Consider the following 16386-nt stretch of genomic DNA (forward strand, 5'->3'; position numbering starts at 1 on the left):
AGCGGGAATGCTGTGTTTGCTGCTGAAATTATTTGAATGATACTCTTTCCTCTTCAGTAAAAATAATGTGAAAAATGTATTTTCTGTTTACCAGAGGGTCAGCCCTTCAACTTCATTGACATTATCATCAACCACCACTGCTGTCATCACAAAAACAATTACCAGAATGCTTCCTCTAAAGGAGAAAATGCACACAGTCAATGCAAAAGCCCAGCATCTGCCAAATGCCACTAAAAAGACYCAAAGTATGAAAGACATGGAGATCCAGTTGCTGCAAGTGGAGTGTGAGGAACTCAAAAACAGGCTGGGATGCTTAAGGGTAGGTACAAATCCTCATTCTACTGTTAATACTCAACTGTGCTGGTGAACAGTTACACTGAAGGGAGTTTTATAAAGGTGTTAAAAACAAGAAAATATGTTTTTCTGCTTTTATTTGTTGACTTGCACTAATCTGCCTATTGTGTCCTGCTTGCAGAACCTCACAGACTTCTATCGCAATATTGGCACTAGCAATGCACAGTGTGAGAGGAACTTTTCACGACACATTCAGAAAAGTGAAGCGCTCATGTTGTTTTCTGCCTAACCTATTAACTACCTGACAACCAATAACCAGTGGACTACTAAGAATGGAGGTTTTGAGCATAAGATGTGTAAGAGGATGCTGTGCTTTTGATGTTATGAAAAAATACCTTGCTGCTTGGGTGTTAGAATCTTGCTAAAGTAATCACAGAGGATCCCATGTAAATTGTGCTAAAGAAAATGTTGTTTGCTTATAAATGTGACTGTGGCAATTTCTATGTTGTTATCCTTGTATTTTGGGGGAAGATTGCAAAAAAAAAAAAAAATCTGTTATGCAGGAAGGGCTGATGGGGCAGAAGCCAAACGATATGGAGGAGTTACTGAAACAATCTCAGAAAGAGCTACTGTGGCTTCAGAGACAGCTCTCCTTTGTCTCCTCAGAAGGCCCCATGTGCGTTTTGGCAGCTGGCAAGGTGAGTTCGCTATTATTATTATTTTAGTCTTTCTTCAGTGTACAAAGTCGAATTAGAAAAGGGAGGGTTTAGCCTCATTTTTTTTTTTTTTTTTAAATTCCGGTGAAACTTCATGCATTGACATAGTTACATTTCATGGTAGGTGTAATAACTTGGTATGACTGAGTAAAGACTTAGATTGGATTTTCAAGATACTGTAACCTCCTCTTTCATGTAGCAGCACATTGGTAGATGTGCTGGTAACATTTGAAAGACGTTTGGTTTTGCAGCATGACTTTTCTAAACTGATTAAGTTGTTCCAAATTTCTGAAAACAATGTTCTCCAGAAGATGATAATGTGTATATTTATGTGTACCTGTACATACACACATGCATATGCTACATGCAGAAATGCATGTGGTTGATTTTGTCTATTGCAACATAATAATCATGCTGTTCGATATCTTTGACTTATTCTTATGTATCTAACAAATATTTGCTTTGTTCATAAAAATGTGCACAGAGCAATAGATACGTTATGCTGGTCCCCAATCTAGACATGAAGGATTTCCAGAACATGTCACCTGAAACCTTCTGGTACCTCTTTGTGTTGTGTTCTACAGATGCGTGTTTCTTGCTGAAGAACTGCAGGGTGAGTGTGATATACAGTCATAGTCAGAAGGGATGAGTGCAGCTAAAATTTGCACATAGCTCAGCTGAGAGAAGATCTTGCTAAAATTAGATTGTCTTCTTTTAAACCAAAATCTTATTTGTGGAACAAATGAAATTTGTGGCACAAACTGTGGTTCTAAAAGTAAGACTGTKCTTGTCTGATAACCAAAGCCATAATCTAATCTGGGAAGGCACATAAGTACCTGAGCAGGAACAGCTTTTCTCTAGAAGTACCCAAGTCCTATTTTGTTGTTCCCAGTGCTTGCAGTGAGTAATCTCAGGGAAGTCATTGAGGCTGAATTATGTGCATTATGATCATGGATACCTTATTTTTAGATGTCACACTTCATATTGGAAAAAAATTCAAGMCTTCTGAATGTGACAGTTCAGATCTTCAGAAAAAAAGGCCATTATCCATATCTATCTATATAGTTATGTATAGATACTCTTAATAGTATATATCTAGATAGATTTTTTTTTCCTCCCTTGTCAATATCACAGAACAGAAGAGGAGATGTGTAGCTGTTTATTTTCTATAGTATGGGACAGATTTTTCAGATATGGTCAATTACTTTAAAGATCACCCTGTGATATACCGTGCTGTATTTGCATCCCAGATCTCTGGAGAGAAGTGGTTTTCATCCAAGGAACCATGGCTGAACTCGGTGGGAAACTGTGGGAATAAAGGTCTTAGTAAGGTTCTCAAATTTGTTAGTGTTGGGAAACTGGAATGTACAGAAATATTAGATAATGTCGTTCTAGAAGGATTGATTGTCAGGTTAGTTACCATCCAGGCTCAAGGTTTATATTTATTAAGGACTGGAAATCTAGATAAAGACAAAATTTGAGTAAGTGATCACCCCAGGGATGCTTCTGCCATGGCTCTTAATGCCTTCCAGTGAGCACCTGGTGCTGACAGTTCCTGGAAATTAGCTTTTTCCATGTATTGAGTTTCATAAAGAAGTGCTAAGCTTTTGGAGAATGTAGGTGCTCTTGTAAATGCCCAACTCTTCTGATAATTCTCCCTCTCTTCCTCGAATTGCCTGGTTGTAAAACTGTGAATAGAAGACAGGTTTTTGTAAAGGATCTGTAAATGAATGTTGTCTATTTCGTTCACACACATGCTTCATTTCTGAGATACAGGGAAGAAAATATTAAATRGAGAAATCTATTTCTGCAGATGGTTTTACAGGATTCAATAAAATAGTGTCTTGGGAGTGCTATATTTCCTTCCCCTGATAAATACTGAGAGTACTGAAGTTCCACCCAGAATACCTTAATGTGTTATCCAGATAATTTAACCATCAGTAGCCTTTAGAATTCACTTATATTACAGCAAATGCACTGCCAAAAATTGCCAGCTTCCTGGTCAGATGCTTTGTACTGCATGAAAAAAAAAAAATCAACTTAAAAAAATATATATTTGAAATTATTCCTTTGATGCCCTTCCACTATCTCCCTCTGGTTTCTGGGTGGATACGGGCTGCATAAAGAGAGCTTTGGGTGTGATTCGACAGGGTGCTGTTTTCCTCCGAAGAGCCAAGGCAGAGCGGTTGGGATGCTCCAGGTAATCTGCCTTAATACCCTGCTGCGTCTGGATTTCTCAGCCTTCCATTGGGCAGGCTGGGGAGGGGAGGAAAAAAATAAAAAAATAAATAAATAAACCAGCAGCTCCCATTTACAGTTCATTGGCTGGTGCCAGTAGGCCACGCACGACCCACCGAGGAGCTCCTGCCGTAGCGCTACTTGGAGGTAAAATAAAATCCGCCAGCAGCCGCCTTCCCCCTCGCTGCCCCCTTGCTCCGGGGATCCCGCTGCTGCCTGCCCGCCGCCGTTAATACCATGTGAAAGCGCAGCCCGGCGCCTCGGGAAAGCCATCTTGGAGCGGCCGAGGATGCCCGCGYCGCCGCGGCCTCCCCGCACGGCTCGTCTGTAGCTCGGGCCAGGCGGGCGCCCCGATGCTGCCGTCGCGCCGCTGAGCCGCCCTGGGAGCCCGCGCCGCTCTCCGCCGTGGCTGCGCCCCGCAGCCCGAGCGCTTGATGCCAAGGTACGCCTGCGGTTTCCCCCTCGCTAAAACCAGCCGCCCCTCTTGAGTGCTTTACAGGCATGGGAGGTTTCTAGATGTATTTGGGGAAAAAAATCCGCCTTTCAGCCAGCAGCAATGCTGCAGTAACTCTCATCGGAGGCAGGGAAACTTTATTATTCTGCTGTAATTTGATAATGCCCTTCACTTGGTCCTTTTTTCTTCTCCCCTAGGTGTTGCTAGAATAATAAAATGTGTTAGTATTATGCATGAGCACTAGGTAAAGGGATTAAAGTCTTGCTAGATTATTCCATCCTCCCTCCTATTGATGTTTAATCTGATGTCATTTTCCAGTCACTTTTATGGTTCCCTGGAAAATGAATCAGATACAGGCAGGCTCTATGCCATGTTTCTTCTCTGCATTTAGTGTCTGAGGGCGAAGTTAGTGATATCGGCTGTCAAMAGCCTCCCCTATAGATTCCCCCCTCCCCGCAAGTGCTGTGCATATTCGCAGTATCTGTTTGCTTTGCAGATATACGTGGTCACAGTACGGCAGAGTCAGCAGTGTGGCTGCGCTTTCCCCAGGGATACTGTTAATGAAATTATCTGTGATGTTTCTCAGGCATCTAATGCTAAATTGCACCAATAACAAATATATATCTCGGCCTTTTTTTCAGTAGGAGAGAGAAATTTTGTGATGCTGCCTAGATGGACAAACTAAACASAGCAATATTTGTGGGAAGTGTTATGCATTTGGATATACAGAACAGTRTAACCTTTTATTATAGCATGCAAATATAAATACCAGTTATTTAGTTACCATGTACAAGAATGCTCTGCTTGCTATTGCGGGGGATATACTGCAGGGCTTCTGTTTTTATTAATCTCTTTGCAAAACTGATAGAGATGGTATACGCTTTTCCAAGAGTGATGTTATGGTCGTCATCAYTGCCATACATGCTCTTAGTAGAATTCTTATTGAGGTAAACATAAGTGCATAGGAAGGCTTTTGTTTTAAGCTATTGCCTTTTTTTAAGTAATAAACCCAGACTTTTATATCCAATGAAGATAAGGTTGCAGAGCTTGTATATAAAATACTTTGAGAAAATAGCTTATTAATGAGCTATGTTAATGCATCTAGCAATTACATAGTCAGCTTCTTAATTGAAAATATTTTGAAGAAATATCTAAAGTTGAAGCCATGATCCTAATACGAAGAACTGCACCAATTGTGCAGAGGCAAGGAGATACTACTATGCCTGCCATCACCAAAATACAAATAGGGACCATTACTTAGCAAGAAAGGACAGCTGCCTTAAGAATACAGAGTRCAATATTAAAACAGAGACCAAGTGGTAGAAAGAAAATCAAAACATCACCTAAAATTCAATGAGTTTTTTTGCAAAATATCAGTATAAATGCACTGCATTGGAAGTTACGCTAGTTGCTTTATATTTCATCTTTTTTGGTCAGAAGGTGTAGCATTTTTTAGAGGAGGCTTTTCAAGACCACATTGCTGACAAATGACGAAGGGAGTTCAGATCAAATAGTGCAGATGTCAGCCAGGATTCACCACTGTAGACATTCTATCAAACACATTGACACTATTTCTGATATTTTCAAGGAGGGTGCTAGGTCTGTCTTAGGTAACTCTTGGTTATTTAGGTGAAAAATACCTAGCGTTTCTGAACAATGTTTTTATGTGGATGACACTCTTAAAAGGAAAATCCTACTCCAAATAAAACTATTGAAGAGATCCTATTTCCTGCAGATGCAACCAGKTTTTTTTCCTTAGCTAGATGTCTGAATCTGTTCCAGCCTGCTAACAAACAGTGAGCAAACATGCAGTGCTGTTTTACATACAGCTTGGTATATTTGGGTATAATTGGACCATCATTTTGAGAAAACTGATATGCTGTTTTTTCTAGCATTATAAATAAATTTCAGCTTTAAAATGACACGTGTTTCTTAGGAATAGGGGAAGTGAGACATAATGAAATATGGGTCAGTGCAGTACTGTTTTCTAAATAAATATGAGTTGAAAAGCTGATATGTGCTACTTCATTTAACTGCTAATGATAAATTCAGAAATGCTAAGCTTCTCTGTGGTATAGCTAGGTATATAATTTTGCATATATACAAAATGCATATCTCGGCATATTCACAGAATTTTAGATATATGGTTGATATACTCGCAGTTTAGGTGTGTATGATATTGAGTAGGAATTGAATGTATAAATGCAAAAGTTAATATTCTGATAGTAGCTTATTATGGGAGGATGAGTTTTCCCGAATTGGTAGGACTAGAAATYAGATGCCTATACCTATGGGATAACTACTGACCTATGGTATAAGGTATTTTCGTTGCTGGGTGTCAGAAGCCCCCCTCCATATCAAAATTAAATATTCAAAGATCACATTTAATTTTTATTCTGAGATGAGGAAACAGTTCTTTGTGCATCACACAGTGATGTCTCGTCTACATTTAGGCTGGAAGAAGAATGGTTTGAGAGTAARGGCTATTTTTCATTTCATTGAGACTATTAAAGACCCTCTTCACTACTGTGAAATGTCATTTACCTGAAATATCTGCTAGTTAAGATTTTTTTCCTGGAATGTATTTACATGTTAATATTCAGTGAAAGCCGCTGACCAAGTAGGATTTACACAAAATTAATTTTTTWGTCTCTCTGCTTTTTGATAACATTAGTTTGTCATGTTCTCTGAGTGTTCTGATTGAATGGCAAATATATAAGCAATATTTCTTCTCTATTTTTTTTTTCAGAGTTTTCCCTGCATAGTACTAAGTAATTTAAATGTATTTAAGGGTTCCTGGAGAATGCCTGGTACCACTGATGATGGTATCTMTCCTGATGGTTGATGTTTCACCACAGGCGAGAATTGCCATGAAACATTGCTGACACTAACAAAATGCATTTGATGCTCTTTTCTGTTGGGGTTTAAAAATATATATTGAGTTCATGGTTAAAAATAGAATCAGAATGTAGCTATGATGCTGGTAAAATGCAGCTTCTTCAAAGCAACGTGTCACRAAACCAATTGTTATCCACCAGTGAAGAGAGAGCTGCTGTCAGGCTCATTCGCACAGAGAATAATCTTAGGAGATGGCAGTGAAAACATTACCTTGGGAGAAGAGTTAAGGATCCTCAAGGGCACCTGGTTGACACTGATTTTAAATGGTCAGTGTGGGTAACTCATCTTTCTTTTTACTTATTTCTTATTTTTATTTTTTCCAGATGTAGCCATTGTTTACTAACTATTATGTTGGACTTCCTTGTGTTTATTCCATGTGGTTTGATTCCAGAGGTAGCTGTGATTGGTGTTTTGGCAAGGAAACAGACAGGCCTGTGGGTCAGCAGTTGGGCTGATAGGTTTGTGGTGGTAACGCGGGGCTTGGTAGGAAAACGGGAGTGTGACTTGCAGCTTTGCAACCGATTCTGTGATGGCCCCGGGCAAAGCACTTAGCATCTCTTGAGTTCTTTTCTCCTTCTGTAAAAAGAAATAAGAAGAACTCTGGTCAATACGATCTGTTTATTTTATCTGCCTAGACATGAAGACCAAAGACCATTCCCTCCCATTCAGTGTTGAATCTTACGGGAAACTTCTAGATGCTACTTAGAAATAGACTTGACAGTCTGGGTCATATGTAGCTGATCTGTAGAAGAACATTTCCAAGGGTCTGATGAAYGTGAGTGGATTCTGGGCTTTTTGAGATAACACATTGGCTTGGCTAAACTTTATGTGCTCCTAGGTTTGTTCTCTTTGGAATGAAGAGTCGGATGGCCTTGATGTAGCAGTGATTTGGGGTAGAAATATTCACAGTGCAAAAGTCAGGACACAGGAAGCAGGAATGAGAGTGAGATTTTTTTATTTTCTTTTTTCAAACTTTGATAATGCTGACCTTTCTRTAGTGCAAACAGTATAACACTGTTTCTAAGGCAATAAATATTGCTATGATGAATGTTCAATGTTGATTTCTAATCAATGATAGTGCGYGATATTACAGTGAAGAAAACAAGGGGAAAGCACTGTAGGCATAATAGTATATAGCACATCTCTTTTCATCTAGCAGCAATTGGAAATTATCTCCCATTTTTTATTTTAAAAATATCTGTGAAAAATATCCATAGGCCTTTAGTATGCCATCTTCTTTAAGCCCTGTTCTGGGCACAGTGGGCTGGTGGGTTGCCAGCATCTAAAGCCCCTTGCTCCCATGACACTCGTGTGCCTTTTCACTGACATACTGAGCACATTTCTAGCGAGAACACTGTTGTCTGGCTCGCTTAAGACRTTCCATGCTGTTAATCAGCAGGGGCTGGTATAGGTCTGTGCTTCTTTACACTAGGAGGTAGCTGCTCACAGCGTCTGTCCGAGTGTGCTGATGTGCTTAACTCTTCCTGGAGACGGGCAGGATTGATGGTGCTTAGAGCCCTTCTGGGTGAAGCTCATGGTTGTCACAAAAACAAGYGGAATATTCATGGCTGAATCTGTGCCATGCTCACTGCAATTTCTATTACAGTCATTTTACCTATAGGTTAAATCCTCTYTTCTGTTTTCCTTAGTCCTCTCTCCCCAGTTATTTATGTAGCTTAGAACATTACAAATATTCTCTCAGTTCCTGCCGATTTTTGCCTTTCTCTCTTGTTTACTGCTTGCTAATTAAATTTTGTAGGTGGCAGTTTGAAATCTTAGTGGGACGTGTCATGTGACTGCTAATGCTCTGCAGATCTCTATTACATAACCTTTAAGTAGTTGGGGAAAATGTGCTTGTGTCATACTGGGCCTGACATAAGGCTCTGTCTGAAGCCAACAGTCTGATCAGTTGTGTTTTTTTTTTTTTCTTTTATGTAGAATGACTGTAGAAATCTTTTGGACAGTTTGTTCTGGCACAAGATTTGTGCCCTCGGTTGTGAGGCCACTTCTCTCATTTCTCTGATGTGCTTTGCAGGCGGCAGCATCTGCCTTTCCGCTGGGGTGGGAGATGGGAGGGCTGAGATTTAAACACTCCGACATGCCAGGTAATGATCAAGTCAATATTGGATGCTAGGATCCCTTCTGTTTTCAGGACGGGTTTGTTCATTTTAGATTGCACAGAACAAATACAGGAAACCCCTTAGTCTCCCCTCCGCCTCCTCCCCCCAACACCTTGCCCCCTTTTCCTGCCACAGGTCTTAATTGGGCTCTGGTGCATTATGTAAAATGAAAACATAGATCAATAGAGAAGTTTAAAAACTGCTAYGTAGGGATGATCAATTTTTAATGTGTGGTAATTCATTAGGTGGCTGTTGTGCAAAAGGAGCACTTCTGTAAGTGACAGCAGTGCAGCGACTCATAAARTAACACCTCCTCTCCTTGCCTGAACCAGCATAATATTTTGGCCCTACTTTGCACACACTTGAACGTTTTTGTTGCCTGAAATCTCTTTTAACGTGATCCAGGAGTGATTAAGCACTTTATAGTTGATTGATCAGCTTTCTGCCCTGAAGAATTTCAGTCTCATTAGGTTCCCTGGACACGAGACAGGCTTTGGAGCCTGGGTTCGCTTGTGGCTGTGATATTCAACGTGCTCTGTGTTCTTAAGGAACCCACATCAGTCTTTTCTGCCTCCGGATGCTTGTCTSCTGTGAGGGCTTGAGGACAAAGAGCTTCCAAAGCCCAGGAACAAAAGTTGCAATCAAACAACTGGATGAATATTTTTTATTGGTTTTTTTTTTCCCTTCTTTTCTCCTCTTACTCAAGTCTGCTCTTGCACATTGATCATCTGTTTTGGCTTTGAAATCTGCAATTGTGCARACTTTGTATTCTATTCTAGAGCAGTCCCGAGCTTATGACAGTGCTTTTCAGTGAAAGCTCTTCACAGAATGCTTCAGAGCAGTGGTTAGCATCATTCTGTCCATTTTGCGGGTGAGAAATTTCAGTGTGTCAGACTTACCCAAAATCACCCAGCAAGATGAGGGGCAGACCTATGCATATTGTTTGCTGAGCTCAGTCCAATATGTTTTCCAATGTATTGCCTCTCCTAATTAAATGCTGTAGATCAAGGGAAGAGGGGCAGGTATTGATCTTAAAATAGACTTTCTTTTGCTTTGCTTTAAGCTTTGTGACTCTGCCTATATGCTGCTTACAATGAAGAGTTAAATTAAATTTAATAAATTAAAAAAAMCATTCAATGACTGCTATCATAAATCACAGTAGCTATAGTCAGGTTGCATATTCTCTTAGTGGCTGCCTGCTTATGCAGTGGGCATACAAAAGCTGCAAATTGTGATCTATACAAAGATCAGCCTACGTTTCCCCGTGACTCAGTTGCTTTGGCTCATTTTAAGAGTATATAGATGTGGTGTTGCCTGTTAATGCTTCCATCCTCTACCAAGAGGCCTGAGACTGACACTGCAGTGATTGATTCGGGCTCCTTGTGCATGCAAGTGTGTCCCTGTGTGCAGGATGGGGGTGGGAAGTTGGTCTCATGGAATAAATAGAAGGATGGCTGTTGACTGCTGCATGAATTAGGAGGATGAGAACAAAGAAGCAATTAGAAAGCAGTTTTGTGCCTGTGTGATGAGGGAGATGGGGACAGCTCATGGATTCATGTTTTAAAGGAGACTGTTCTTTATGCTCAGACATGCGTGGATGCTTTAGACCTCTTCCAGGTCGTGTGTTTTAGGGTCGTGTTGTAGGAAGAGAGCTGTCACCCTGGGCCGCTGTCAGTCCGGAATGGTACCAGGATGCTGCAGGTGGGTGACCCAGACTAGTGGTGTCAAACATGGAGACAAGGCTTGGAAGCAAGGGTAGATCTTTGGTGCTTCTTTTGGCTAATGGCTAGCTTAAGAAATCAATCTTAGTGCCAATTTTGTAAAAGGCATTTATTTTTTGATTAAATTCTAGCTATTCATGTGTTTAAATTCTGGTTTAATTTGGCTTGTGTAAGTGGAAACTCCATTTTTTTACTTGTATTTGTATTTTATAAAATTTCATTCTTTCTTTTGAAACACATTAATGTAAATCAAGCGAAGTGCTACCTGAATGCTGTAGTGCAATAGAGATGTGCACTGAGAACCTCAAGCAGCTGCTGCAATAGGGAATTAGGTTTACAGGACATGTCTACAGTGACTTTTTTAAAAGCTATGGAAGATGGCTCATTGAAATTACTTTATAGATCTATATTCATCCTAGCAGTCATGTATTATACACAAGAAGTATGTGTGAGCTTTGTGATGAATATTGGATCCCTTTTGTTTAGTGGCTACACTGCTGACACCGTTTGTCTGCAGGGCTCAGGTGTTATTATTGATTTTTTTTTTTTTGGTGAAAAACTATTCTAAGCAGAGAGGAATAAACATCAGTGTGAATGTGGCAATTGGGTACTGTAAATAAATAAATCCCCATATGTTCCATTAGACATAACTGTCAAGCTTGATGCAGTAAGCATGTGTTTCTAAAAGCAATGCTGGACAACTTGAGCATTCTCTATTTCTGATCTGTGGGAAGGACTGTTGGCTGGGTCCTGAGTACAAATATCAACCCATGGAACACATCAYAAAGAGCTTTCAGTCCCACTACACATGAGGACACAGCAAACAGATGCCACCTTCCTCCCACCCCAYTTCTTACCCTCGCTGCAGGAATTGATCAAATGCTGTAGGATTTTCTTGTTGCTCCCCAGCAATTGGGAAGGGAAAATTGGAGAAGCTTTAAACAAAGCACAGAAGGAAGGCAGAGTAAAAAATAAAGAAAAGGAAGGAGAAACAGTAAATAAAATCTATGGAATAAAAAGCAACATTAATTCATGATCTGTGTGAGGAGGCTCTTGTGATGTCCATCYGGATGCACATGAAATTTAATCTATGGGATAATTTGGTTGATTTAATGCTATATCCCCAAATTCTGTTTATTTACTAACTGATAAATGACATTTAATTCTTAACTCTTTGTTATTAGTCCTGTCTCTGCTCTCTGTAACACTACAATTTTTGTTGTTGTTTGTGCATTTTTTTTCTGGAATACTTCTGCCCTTGATATCAAGTTGTCCTTGAGGATAAAGGTGAACATTTGTTGTGGTGCCCAGTAATGGCCAAGCATTTTTCTTGATATAATTCATAACTCTTAGTGCAGCATTCCTCAGTCCATATTTTTCCTATGTCATTTATCTTTATCATCTGCAACATTCACTAAAAGTATAAATACTGACATTAACTAAGAAGAATAGTGTATCCCTATGAGCTGCCTTGCTTTTAAAGGTTCGTGTTATCCCTATTATTGGACATCCTTAATTTACCAAAACAATGTAAGGGCTGAAAGTGTTTTCCCTTTGGAAAGTGGCTTAATGCAGTGTATCACTTTCAGTTCAGTGGTACATCTTTTCCCACTCATGGATCCCATATAGTTGATTCAATCCAAGTTTGTATGGGGAGAATTAATTTGGATGTTTTCAGTCCCATCAAATGTTATGGAAGGCCTCTGAAGTCCCACAGAAACATTTAGCTCTGTGTATTTCATTTCTGGGCTGATAATAGACGACTATAAATAATATAAGCATCAAATAAATAGTTCAGGGGAATTAACACAACATCCTAGCCCGTGTTGCATGTCGCTTAAAATTACCATGTACTTTTGAAAGGGAAAGAGGGAAACACAAGAAATGAGAGCAATTATATCCCTCATAAATAATTGAAACAATTTATGTACATTGTGAAATACGTCAATGCTCTTTTAGAGCTCTGTCTTTTTGTGATTAATTGGAGGATTGTGTTTGAGAAACATGGATTCAAACTTGAACAAACGCAAGAAGATTCATATGAGTGACCAAGGAATTCAGATGGTTTATATTATGGAAAAAACACAAAAAGAGCTTATCTCGTTTAGCTTAAAATGGTAACAAAAGGGAAACTGGTGTCTGGTTTCATCACTAATTCTGTCTTTATGGGGTTAAGCTTACACCTAATGCTTAGTACTCCACTTCAAACCCCAGAAGATCCTCAAGATGATAGAAGCCCTCAAACAATGTTAAAAAACTGTTCGTGTTTTATGTAATTTGTCAGTAACATCTGTCTGAGGTTCAACATAGCTTCTGTTTTTACTGTGTTTAAATGCCTCATGGACTCATTTGCTGTCTGAATTCAGTAATTTTCAATGAACCTATTCTTTAGAGTCCTACTTATATAAGAAAGCTTTTTTTCCCCCTTTTGTGTTCGCTGTTCTTGTAATGCTTACATGGTGATATTTTTCTCAGTATAGGTAACAGAATAATTTTGCTTAAAAAGATATGTCTGTTTTGAAAGCCCTGTTTTTCTCCTAATCTCTCATTGCCATTGTACTTAGAATATGGTGAATATTTCTGCTATTCATTTGTAGGGTTTTCTCAAAGGTATTCTGTGGAAGAGCAGGTTCTAACTTCTAATTGTTATTCCTAGAGGATCAAATACAATGTATATCTACACTGTCTCAAGAATTCCTGTGTAGRGTTTATGCCAAATGAAAGCCAATAGTGAAGATGCGGGGGGAAAAGCACCCAGGGAAAAGTAATGCGTTAATAGCAAACCCAGAGGGGGCATCTATTATTAAGTGAAGAGTTAGGCAARTGATTTAAAGAACAGCCATGTAACAGATAGACAGAACTCAGTAAGAGCTTGCAAGGGTGATTTAAAGCATGATGCATCTTCGTTCCAACCAAATGCAAGGCATCAGCAGTCTCTGCACCAATGAATAGCTAATTAGTGCTTCTTTCTAKGTAACTCAAGCTCCCTCAAAGACATTTTCTGGAAGCCTAGCAAGAAGACGAGCATTTCAGGTCTGAAATATATGGTTTAGGCTATCTTAAACTCTGGCTAGTTATTGAAGGAATCCATAAGAAGAATTGCTGATAAATTGATGCAGGAAATTTTTTCTCTATTTTTTTTTAATCATTTCAAAAGAGAAAACTCCTGGATGCATGTGTACTTGCAGGTCCTCATAATAATATGTAGCTTGAGTTTCCATTTCCTGAAATATCCTCAGGATATCCTGAGGATGCTCTCAGGAAAGCAGACAGTGGGATTTAGTAAAACTGATGTTAATGGGTATTTTTGCTCCTTTGATTTCTCTATGCWAGAGGCAAGGGAAATGGATTTAAATTGATTGATAGATGGTAATCCTACAGCTTTTTGGAACTGATTTGAACCTGATTCCAGAACGAAGAACTTGAAGAAGCCCCCTGCAAAACATACTCTTTAAAATATCTAGCATCTAGTGCCAGATTTGATTCAACTATGACGAGAAAATTGGAAATTCATTTCTAAATTTAGCTGCTGAACTTCTTTAAAGTTAAAATTAGAAGCAAGGAACATCTCTTGCAATGACTGTAAGAGCCATTTCCTTCTTTATCCACCTTCTGCACRAACAATACTAGTCTTGCAAAGACTGCACAAAACTTGCTTTACCTTTCTACTTAATCTCACATTGCTGCAAATGGGACTGGAGCAAAAGACAGCAACAAAGCATGTGAAAGGAGAACAGTCCTGCAATTGGAGAAAAGTTAGAGTGGCAGCCTCTCATGCATCTTTTTAAGTAAAATGAGTTATTTTCATTTCACAAAAACTAAAGGTCATGCTAACAAATGGCTGCAGTCACAGTGCAGGCTTCCCAGGCTCTAGTTAACCTAATTTTTTGCCCTTGCTTTGCAATCTTTTGGCTTTATCTTTTGTTATTTGGATTGATCATTACAGCATCACAGAATGGTTAAGGTTGGACAGGACCTTTGAAGATGGTCCTTTTTCATCTTTTCCTCCTTTCATCTTTGGAATGGTTCCATAACAGTTCTACTTGAGCCCAACCTGAAGATTAGGTTGGAAATAGTCATGCGTACGGCAACATTGGCTCCAGGGCTGTCTATTTAGGGCTAGCTTAATTATTTTGGCTGTATTWCTGACTCTGCATGTACATTTTTTCTTAGAAAGGAATGATAGTAAGTTGCCTTTACTAGAGTGGCCTTCCTAATGGTTAAGAGATATTAAATTCCTTACTGCATGAACACCTTGTAGGTTTTATGGGTTTGCGTGATACACTTTCTTTCATCTTGGGATTTCAAAGTACTTGCAGATATTAATTAGCAATATCTTACTGCACATCTGTGTGGTAAGAGCAATTAGGATTTCCATTTTGTTTAAAAGGGTAAATAATTTCTCCAAACTTCTGTAGTGATTCAGTGGTAAAGCTGAGAATGGAATCTAGGCATGACCCAGTTCCACTGAGTAAACTGGCTGGGGAATGGCTAGATTTATATAAAGTATACATAAAATTTTTCCAAGGTTCAATTCATATTTCGTCTGATACGATGGGGGAGGGAGGGAAATACGTTTGGGTCCAGTATCCATGAAGGGTTAGGAGAAGGAACAGTCTGTGACAGAGATGGAGATAATATTATTGACTGTGTAACAGATGTTTGTAGTTCCCTGCAGGAAGATAGTAACTATGTCTGACTCACTCTGCAAATACTGCTTTTTACCTCCATCCTGGATACAGAGGAGGCATAAGTAAAGATGAAGGGCTGGCATGGAGTGGTTTCTGCTGCAGATGGGCAAAGAGTGTTTGTTACCATTGATGAAAAAGGTACTCGTTGACAGTGGTGCAGAGAGATCATCCAAGCAATGTTGCTCAAAATTCCCCCTTTGTGTTGTCAGCAAAATTAGTGCCGGCTATCCAAATGTGAACATATTTTTGTTACATGAAAGGATTCAGTTCCACCCTTGCTTCATAACATGCTAGTTTATAAGATATACTTGGAAAAGTGTGCAACTCAATCTGATCACTTGCAGGTTTTTTGTGTAGTTAAGTTGAGTTCAAWTATCTGGGGGTTTCTGGGCTGACCTACAGTGAGGTCAATATGTCTTTGATTATACTATGGGTCCTAGCTGATGAACTCTTCTCTTAACTTGAATAGTACAGGTGTGTGCATCTGGTCTGGTCATTGAAACTAGCATTTGTAAGAATGCTGTGAMTTGTATTTGACCATAAGCAGCTTTCTACCTGATAGATAGGAATCTTAAATCTGTTACTACCATAAAAATTAAGAAACAAATACTCTGCCTGATAAGGAGTATTCCTGGTTCTAAAATCTTGCTGAAAATCAAGAGGTTGCTGGAGGTTCTAAAGAATGATTCTTCCTGAGAAAATCATGCCAGAAATTGCCTCTTGTTAAACCTAGAATTTAGAAGAGAAAAAATTATTGAAAAACTTGGATTTTCTTGTAACACGAACAGTGAGTTAGTGCTAGAATCTTTCAGCTCATGGTCTGTACAGGAAGTTTTTTAKTAATGTAATCACTCAAGCTGTAGATAGTTAAAACATTGAAGGAATCGGCCTGGCAGCAAGCCTAATCACTGTGCAAAAACAAGCCATACCACAGCAATATTAACCTTTACCATCTGGAGGATTCTTAGTTTCCCCCTAGTGTGCTTATCTAAGCTTGCCAGGAGAACATGCAAGGTAAAGACTTAAAGGGAAACATGTGTGCTATTTATTTRTTTTTCCTTTCCTGCTTTGATTCGTGTATTTCAATCTTTGCAATAACAGCTTTCATAAAGAATGAAAATAGACTGTTTTCTGTGTGGAAGGTGAAGGTCYGGTAGCTCAATATGAAGACTGTTCTAATTTCTTTGGTTATGTTTTGCTCTTATTCCGGGAAGGAAATGATAAGAAAAGGCTCCATAGTAAAGCAGTTACAGA

General features: G+C 39.2%; 1 protein-coding gene across 2 annotated transcripts in view; it reads left to right on the forward strand.

The window, feature by feature from the left end:
* The first annotated feature begins 3646 nt into the window (after nucleotides 1-3646).
* RIMBP2 (RIMS binding protein 2) overlaps nucleotides 3647-16386 on the forward strand; it is a 102556-nt gene continuing 89816 nt past the window's right edge. The window contains exon 1 of one of the 2 annotated variants that reach the window (XM_026037522.1): nucleotides 3647-3690. The gene's annotated coding sequence lies outside the window, so the exon portion shown is untranslated. The remainder of the gene's footprint in view (nucleotides 3691-16386) is intronic. The other variant, XM_026037517.1, reaches the window with a different exon arrangement.

The sequence above is a fragment of the Nothoprocta perdicaria genome, unplaced genomic scaffold (assembly GCF_003342845.1).
Source record: "Nothoprocta perdicaria isolate Ctin4 unplaced genomic scaffold, notPer1 scaffold_2, whole genome shotgun sequence".
In the NCBI taxonomy this organism is placed as follows: Eukaryota; Metazoa; Chordata; class Aves; order Tinamiformes; family Tinamidae; genus Nothoprocta; species Nothoprocta perdicaria.